General features: G+C 39.7%; 1 long non-coding RNA gene across 1 annotated transcript; it reads right to left on the reverse strand.

Annotated features, from left to right (window-relative positions):
* Positions 1-288: 288 nt before the first annotated feature.
* Positions 289-1,133, reverse strand: LOC141350971 (uncharacterized). Its single transcript, XR_012359095.1, has 2 exons — positions 1,066-1,133; positions 289-561 (listed from the first exon to the last, which is right to left on the reverse strand). It is a non-coding gene; the product is annotated as an uncharacterized lncRNA (long non-coding RNA).
* Positions 1,134-7,234: the final 6,101 nt, after the last annotated feature.

Consider the following 7,234-nt stretch of genomic DNA (forward strand, 5'->3'; position numbering starts at 1 on the left):
AATTCATTTAACATCAATTGCACTTCAGTAAAAACAACTTTCTGTAAGTCATTTCTACTTTTTATGTAAAATATTATAAGTGCTATTGGTCTGGGATTGACTGAGTTAATGAGATTTACTCTTGTATCATGCTGCTATTGAGTGTGTTTATCTCTATATCATGCATTTTCATCAATCGATCAATCTGTTTGTTCATTTTTTATCTTTCACCAGCACACTGCACCTCTCTTTTACTTTTCCTGTTTCTCAAAGTTCTTGGAAACCCACCAAACAAAACACGAAAGCAGATTCAGACTCGACTGGTCAGATTTTATTAATCTCTATATAAAAATCACACTTCACACAAGTAACAAAATTCTAAGCCACAAAGTACAAATAATAACAACGATGCTGAAATGAGTGAAATATTTAATGGTAAAACACTGCTTTTCTTCAGGTGGTGGAGAAGCTGAATGCTGTATGTGAGGTGTAAGTTGCAGTAGATAAGCACAAAGGGACGATCTGCTGGCTTTACGCAGGCTCTGGTTCACTGTTGTTGAGTTGTGCGTACTCCAGAGCGACCTGCAGAGACAGAAATATACAAACAGCCTGCACTCACCACAGCTCAAATACATACAGATAATGGATACAATTACCTGACTGCCTGAACTAATATAGAAATGTCACTGTGGACAATATACTGTCATGCTTTTGTACTGACTGAGGTCTCATGAAACCTATTAGGAGTATGTCACGGCCATAACTGACATCAGTGCAGAATTTTTATTCAAGCCTAAAAAATAATGATAACTGTACAAGAGAAATAGATTAAATTTTTTCTACGATTGCAGTAGCAAAAAATGGTCCTAAAATGTAATTCATGTAATTGATAATGCATGCAAAATATTCTTATTTTATTGCTTTTGTGGGGTAAATATAATGGGAGAGACTTTGTGGAATTTAGACACAGATATTTCTTCTGTAGTATATTTATCATCCACCAGAGAGCGTCCCTGTGTTGACTCTACAGATGTACATACCTACATATGGACTTGTGTGTCTGTGTCAATGTTATGCGTCACTTACGGCCTCAGGCTGCTCCAAAACTCCTACGAAGAACACAAAATTCAGAGAGTCAGATCAAAGTTGCAGTCAAAAATATAAAAAATATTTATTTTATTTTAAGATATTAAAAGTGATTTTTTTATGATTATGCAATACAGCTTATAATATTATATGTAAGCAATAAGGTACGAGAGGCTGTGCTGTATCGTGAATAAGTAACGGCTGAAGGGCGTTGTTAGGCACGACGCGAAGCGGAGTGCCTGCAACCCCTTCAGCCGTTACTTATTCACGATACAGCACTTGCCTCGAGTACCTTATTGCTTTTATAAAACGGTTACCACACAATATTAAAGTAAAAAAAATATTAGTGCAACTTTCATGAAGTTAAATTAATAAAAGCATTCCTTCCGCTAGAAAAAATAGTCCCTGACTGCGAAAAACAACATGAAAGTTCAAATAAAAACAACAAACTGTTCTCAGACTTTGTCTCATTATATGTTTATGTGTTGCTAAGGGTGTTGCTAAGGGCGCAGTGATATTAAATAGAACCGTTGGGTGAAGCGGTCATAGCAGTGTTTTATTGCGAATAAAGCACACCTATTGACCAATCAGAATCAAGGATTGGAACTAACCGTTTTATAATAATTAATATATTATATTCATATTATATTTAGTAATATTAATGATAGAAACTGTATATAAAAAAATTTATTGATTATTTTGGACTGGAAATTTACCCCAAAATGTTTGTTACAAAACAGTTGTTATGTTGTTGTTAAGTTAACGGATACTGCAAATTAATACACATTCAAAATATGAATTCAAATTTTGTAAAATGTGCACAAATTTGTTTGTAAAATGTGCATACAGATTTTAACTTACAAATCATGATTCAACATAAACTTTCACACTAAAATTTATTTTAAATATATACAAAAACTTAAGATCAACTTAGACCGCACGTGCACAATAATCATGAACAAGGAAAAGAACCCTATAATATATATCTGTGTTATATATTTTAGATATTTTTTCCTGTGTTCCGGATTATTGCGTACATGTGGTCTAAGTTGTTCTTATGTTTTTGTATACATTTAGAAGAAATTTTACTTCTAGGTGGAATGGTGCACTGTGATTTGTTGAGCGGATTTATTGCATTCTGCAGAAAAAGAGAACTGGTGTTTATCAAAAAAGGGGGAAAAGATGAAAGATATTCTGCCCTCACTGTTAGACTCAACAATTGACAGGTGTGATGTCCTTTTACTCATGTATCCTTCAATTACTGGCAGAGTGAAACTACAAAAAGAAACAAATAAAAAGCATGTAGACTGTATTCTAATGTATGTTCACATGTATCTATGCAAATCCTGGCTAACATTCATCAAAACTAAAAACTATCAAATATAATCTTGTTTAACATAAATGTTCACAAATATTGACTTCAAGGCTCATATTAAACATAAAATACTCACAAGCAATGCTTTCTGTAAGACGACAAAGAAGGATGAATGCAGATCACATCAGAACTGCATTTTGCTATCAGCCATATTTCAACATGTGTTGTTTTTCTAACTCTCATGCTAGTAAAGGTTAAACAAAACACTTGTAACAACTACAACGCCTCCTACTGGAGGGAGAGAAAACTACTCCAGCACACTCCCCGCCTGACGTCCATAGGATGTCACCCTTAATTCTTAGCAACGTTGGCTTCATTCGTTGGAGTTGCGCAGCAGAAGTACGGTCTCTGTAATTGGTCTCAAGAAAGTTTTGCACGTTCCCCCAGAGGCAACTTTTATCTCTACCTTCCTGACTTTTCCATCTTGACTGGGGAAGGTATTGATCACAACTCCCATGGGCCATTAGCATCTTTTGGCTTGGTTGTCTTTTAGAAGACGTATTGAGAAGTATTGAGTTCTCCATCGGTGCCAAAAGACATTAGAAAGATGCTGCACTTGTCTCCATTGGCGTCCATACAAGTCTGACTTGTCAAAGCTTCCAGGAAGGATAGGTGGAGATCCAGTCTTCTGGGTGAGGAGTGTAGCAGGTGTAAGAATGAAGGGACAGTCGGGATCAGATGAGACAGGAATGAGAGGTCGAGAGTTTACGATGGCAGTTACTTCTGCAAGAAGGGTAACGAGAAATTCATGGGTCAGCAGCTGAACTGAGTTAGTAGTTAACATTGAGCCGAGAATACGCTTCACAATCCCAATCATGCGCTCCCAACTTCCTCACATGAAAGGGGCATGAGGTGGGTTAAAGACCCATGTGCATTCATTCTTGTCCAAGAAATCTCATATCTCTGGGTTATTACATTGGTTTGAGGTTATACCAAGCTCCTTGCATGCACCCAGGAAGTTGGTTCCGCAATCAGACCTGAGTTGCATTACTGGTCCACGAATAGAGATGAAACGTCGTAAGGTGTTGATGAAACTGGATGACTCCATTGACTCGATTACCTCGATATGGATGGCCCTGGTACCCAAGCAGGTAAAGATGACGGGCCAACGCTTACTATTGGCAAGACCTCCACGTGTTCGACGAGAACTGATAGCCCAGGGTCCGAAGACATCAACGCCAACTTAAGTAAATGGTGGGGTGACAGTTACGCGATCAATTGTTAGGTCGGACATCTTTTGGGTTTCTGTGTTCCATCTCAGTTTGCGACATTTGACACAATGGTGAATGATGGAGCTGATGCAGTGTTTTCCGCCAACAATCCATAATCCGGCTGTTCTTACAGCGCCCTCTGTGAAATGCCGTCCCTGATGCTGTACTTGTTGGTGATAATGCTGTACCAGTAGTGTACTCACGTGGTGCTTTCCTGGGAAGATGAAAGGATGTGCTTCATCATTTTGCATGTCGGCTTGTGAAAGGCGACCTCCAACTCTAAGGCAGTCAGCGTCATCTTTGAAGGGCGATAGGTTTCTGAGTGAATTTTGCTTTGGCATCTCTTTCTGGGCTTCGATGCATGCAAAGACTTCAGGATAAGTCTTGTGTTGAAGACAACTCAGAATAACACTTTTTGCTTTCCCATAGTCCTCTGGGGTGATACTTTTGCAAATATGCCATCCTTGACACTTGCTTCCATAAGTATTTCCCTTGTAGCATCTGGTGATATGAATGAGTCTTGCTATTGCTCTAAGCAGTGATGTCCAAGTTGAGAAGGACTCAAAGGGACTTGGATCTAGGAAAGAGTCTGTGAGATGAGCTGCAAAGGCTGTCACAGTAGGGCGAATCTCAGGGTCAGAGTCTGGACTGAGTAACTCAAAACAGGACTTGGTCTCTTTTGCGTGCGCTTGTAGCAGGAAATCTGGTCCATTGAGCCACATGCTGGAAATCAAAGTGTTTGCTGGAATGGACCTGGAAGCTACATCGGTTGGGTTTAAATCTGTCTGCACGTAGTTTCATTGTTCTGGGCAGGATGATTTTCGAATCCTTTGAACTCGATTACACACGTAGACATAGAATCTTCTGGATTCATTTTGTATGTATCCAAGTACTACCTTGCTGTCTGTGAAGAACCTTGTACAATAGAATGGAACATCGATCTCCTCTGAAATCAAGTCTGCAATCTCGATGGCAAGAACAGCTGCACATAATTCCAGCCTCGGAATAGTTATCTCTTGTTGTGGGGCAAGTTTAGCTTTGCCAAACACAAAGCCAAGCTCGCTCTTGCCTTCTGTATCTGTGACCTTTGCATAAGCTACGGCAGCAATAGCTTTGGTGGAGGCGTCACAGAATATACAGAGCTCCCTTTTGGCTGCACCACAGAATGATATGGATGTATACATTCTTGGTATTCGCACTTGTTCAAGATGCTTCAGGGATTCCTTCCATGTACTCCATTCATCTCGCATTCGTTCTGGAAGTGGGTCATCCCATTTACCTGCATCCGTTAAAAGCTCTCTCAAAAGGGCTCTGCCTTTGATGCTGACCGGAGCTGCAAAACCTTGAGGGTCATACAAACTGTTAATGATGGAAAGTACCCCTCTACGAGTGTAGGGCTTTTTAGCAGTAGACACTTGGAAGGTGAACTCATCTGTTGCAATGTTCCAGCTTATTCCAAGACTCCTTTGCATTGGTGGACTATCTGCTCCTAGGTTGAGATCTTTCAGACCCTTTGCAAGATCCTCCTTGGAGAATGCTTTCATTACCGTGATGTCATTAGAGGCAATCTTATGCAGCCTTAAGTTAGATGAGGCCAGGGTTTCTTGAGCCTTCTGAATGACAGAGATGGCCTCAGTACTCGATTGCAGGGAGACAAGCCCGTCATCGACATAAAAATGACGTTCCACAAGATGTTTTGTTGTATTGTCTCTTTTCTCTTGATCTTCTGATGCCCTCCTAACTCCATAGGTCGCTACGGCAGGCGATGGGCTATTGCCGAAGACGTGTACCGTCATACTGTACTCCACGATAGCTTTTTCCATGTCGTTATTCTGGTGCCAGAGAAAACACAAAAAGTTCCGATGGTCCTCCCTGACCTCAATGCAATGGAACATTTGCTTTATATCAGCTGTTACAGCTACCTTCTCTTCACGGAGCCGCATGAGCACTCCCAGCAGGCTGTTGTTTGAGATTCGGACCGGTAAGAAGGACATCATTGAGGGACACTCCTTCATGTTGCACGCTAGAGTCGAAGACAACCCTTATTTGGTCCAGCTTGCAGGGTGATACACTCCGAAGAAGGGAAGGTACCAATTCATAAAAACTATCAAATATCTTGTTTAACATAAATGTTCACAAATATTGTCTTTAAGGCTCATATTAAACATAAAATACTCACAAGCAATGCTTTCTGTAAGACGACAAAGAAGGATGAATGCAGATCACATCAGAAGTGGATTTTGCTATCAGCCATATTTCAACATGTGCTGTTTTTCTAACTCTCATGCTAGTAAAGGTTAAACAAAACACTTGTAACAACTACAACGCCTACTACTGGAGGGAGAGAAAACTACTCCAGCACAACAGAATAATTGGATTCTCATCAGGATATCGGATTTTGCGTAAAATTAAGAATTTACTTTTTAATTCTGATCTAATACAATACTAACAATACTTGTTGTCGGTAATAATACCGTTTATCGTATTTTGGAAACAAACTCTTCATTTTGTCATATGTTAATTTGATCTCTGAGTTGGGTGTTTAAGTCACCAAATACATCCTTACTGTATATGATCACAATCACTGTCAATTTTGCAGGCAACTAAGCTAGAATTAAAAAACAGCTGGGTTAGTTGTAGGCTAACATTCAAAGATAATAAAATGAAAGCAATGTAAATTCCATAATAAAAATGATAACTGTAAACACACTAGAAGTGGAAATAAATTACAATTATGATGAATTGTGTGGACCATTCAAAAATATCGAGTCGTGGTCTGGTGATTAAAGTCTGGCTTGTAACACGAAGGTCGCCAAATTGAATCCCATGATCGACAGGTTTGCGACTGCAGTGACGTGGAGCAATGGATGTTTCCAGATCGCTGCCTGGATTGATTACTGCCCACTTCTCTGTGTGTGTGTTCACACGATGACTGATATGATGAAGCCTTTTTACTATACATATGTACATATCTATAATACATGGTTTGAATGATCATGGATGGAAATCTAGCCTATTCATTATGTACAAACAAAATTCCTCTCTAATAATATATAAACACAATAGTATCTGTCTGTTTCAATCTTCACCCAAGAACTGTGCATCAGCCCTGGAGTCAACTACTATGTGGGAGTCTCTTGCGGAACCCTGACTATCTGCAAAGCTCTGAAAACACACCTCCTGCCCACAGTCAAGCCCGGGGCGCGGTGTTGGTGGTCTGACTAGCTGCGAGTGTGAAAAACGCAGTGCTAAAAGCAGAGTAACAAAAATATGCAAAAAGATTAACAATAACAAACCTATGAACAATAAATGGATTAAAAAAGTCATTTAACTATGAGTATTAAGGACAGGCAACAGGTAATGTTTAAAATACATGACATCCCTGGGTTCTGTCATTCGAAAACATGGTTTTTCCTACCACTGCTATGCAGGTGACACTCAACTCCATATGTCGTTCCACCCTGATAACCCCATGGTTTCTGCCCGCATTTGTCAAGTTACACTGGCTTCCTATAGCAGCTCGCATCAAATTTAAGGCTCTGCTCTGGCCTTTAAAACCACCACTGGGTCAGCACCCCTTTAC

The sequence above is a fragment of the Misgurnus anguillicaudatus genome, chromosome 19 (genome assembly GCF_027580225.2).
Source record: "Misgurnus anguillicaudatus chromosome 19, ASM2758022v2, whole genome shotgun sequence".
In the NCBI taxonomy this organism is placed as follows: domain Eukaryota; kingdom Metazoa; phylum Chordata; class Actinopteri; order Cypriniformes; family Cobitidae; genus Misgurnus; species Misgurnus anguillicaudatus.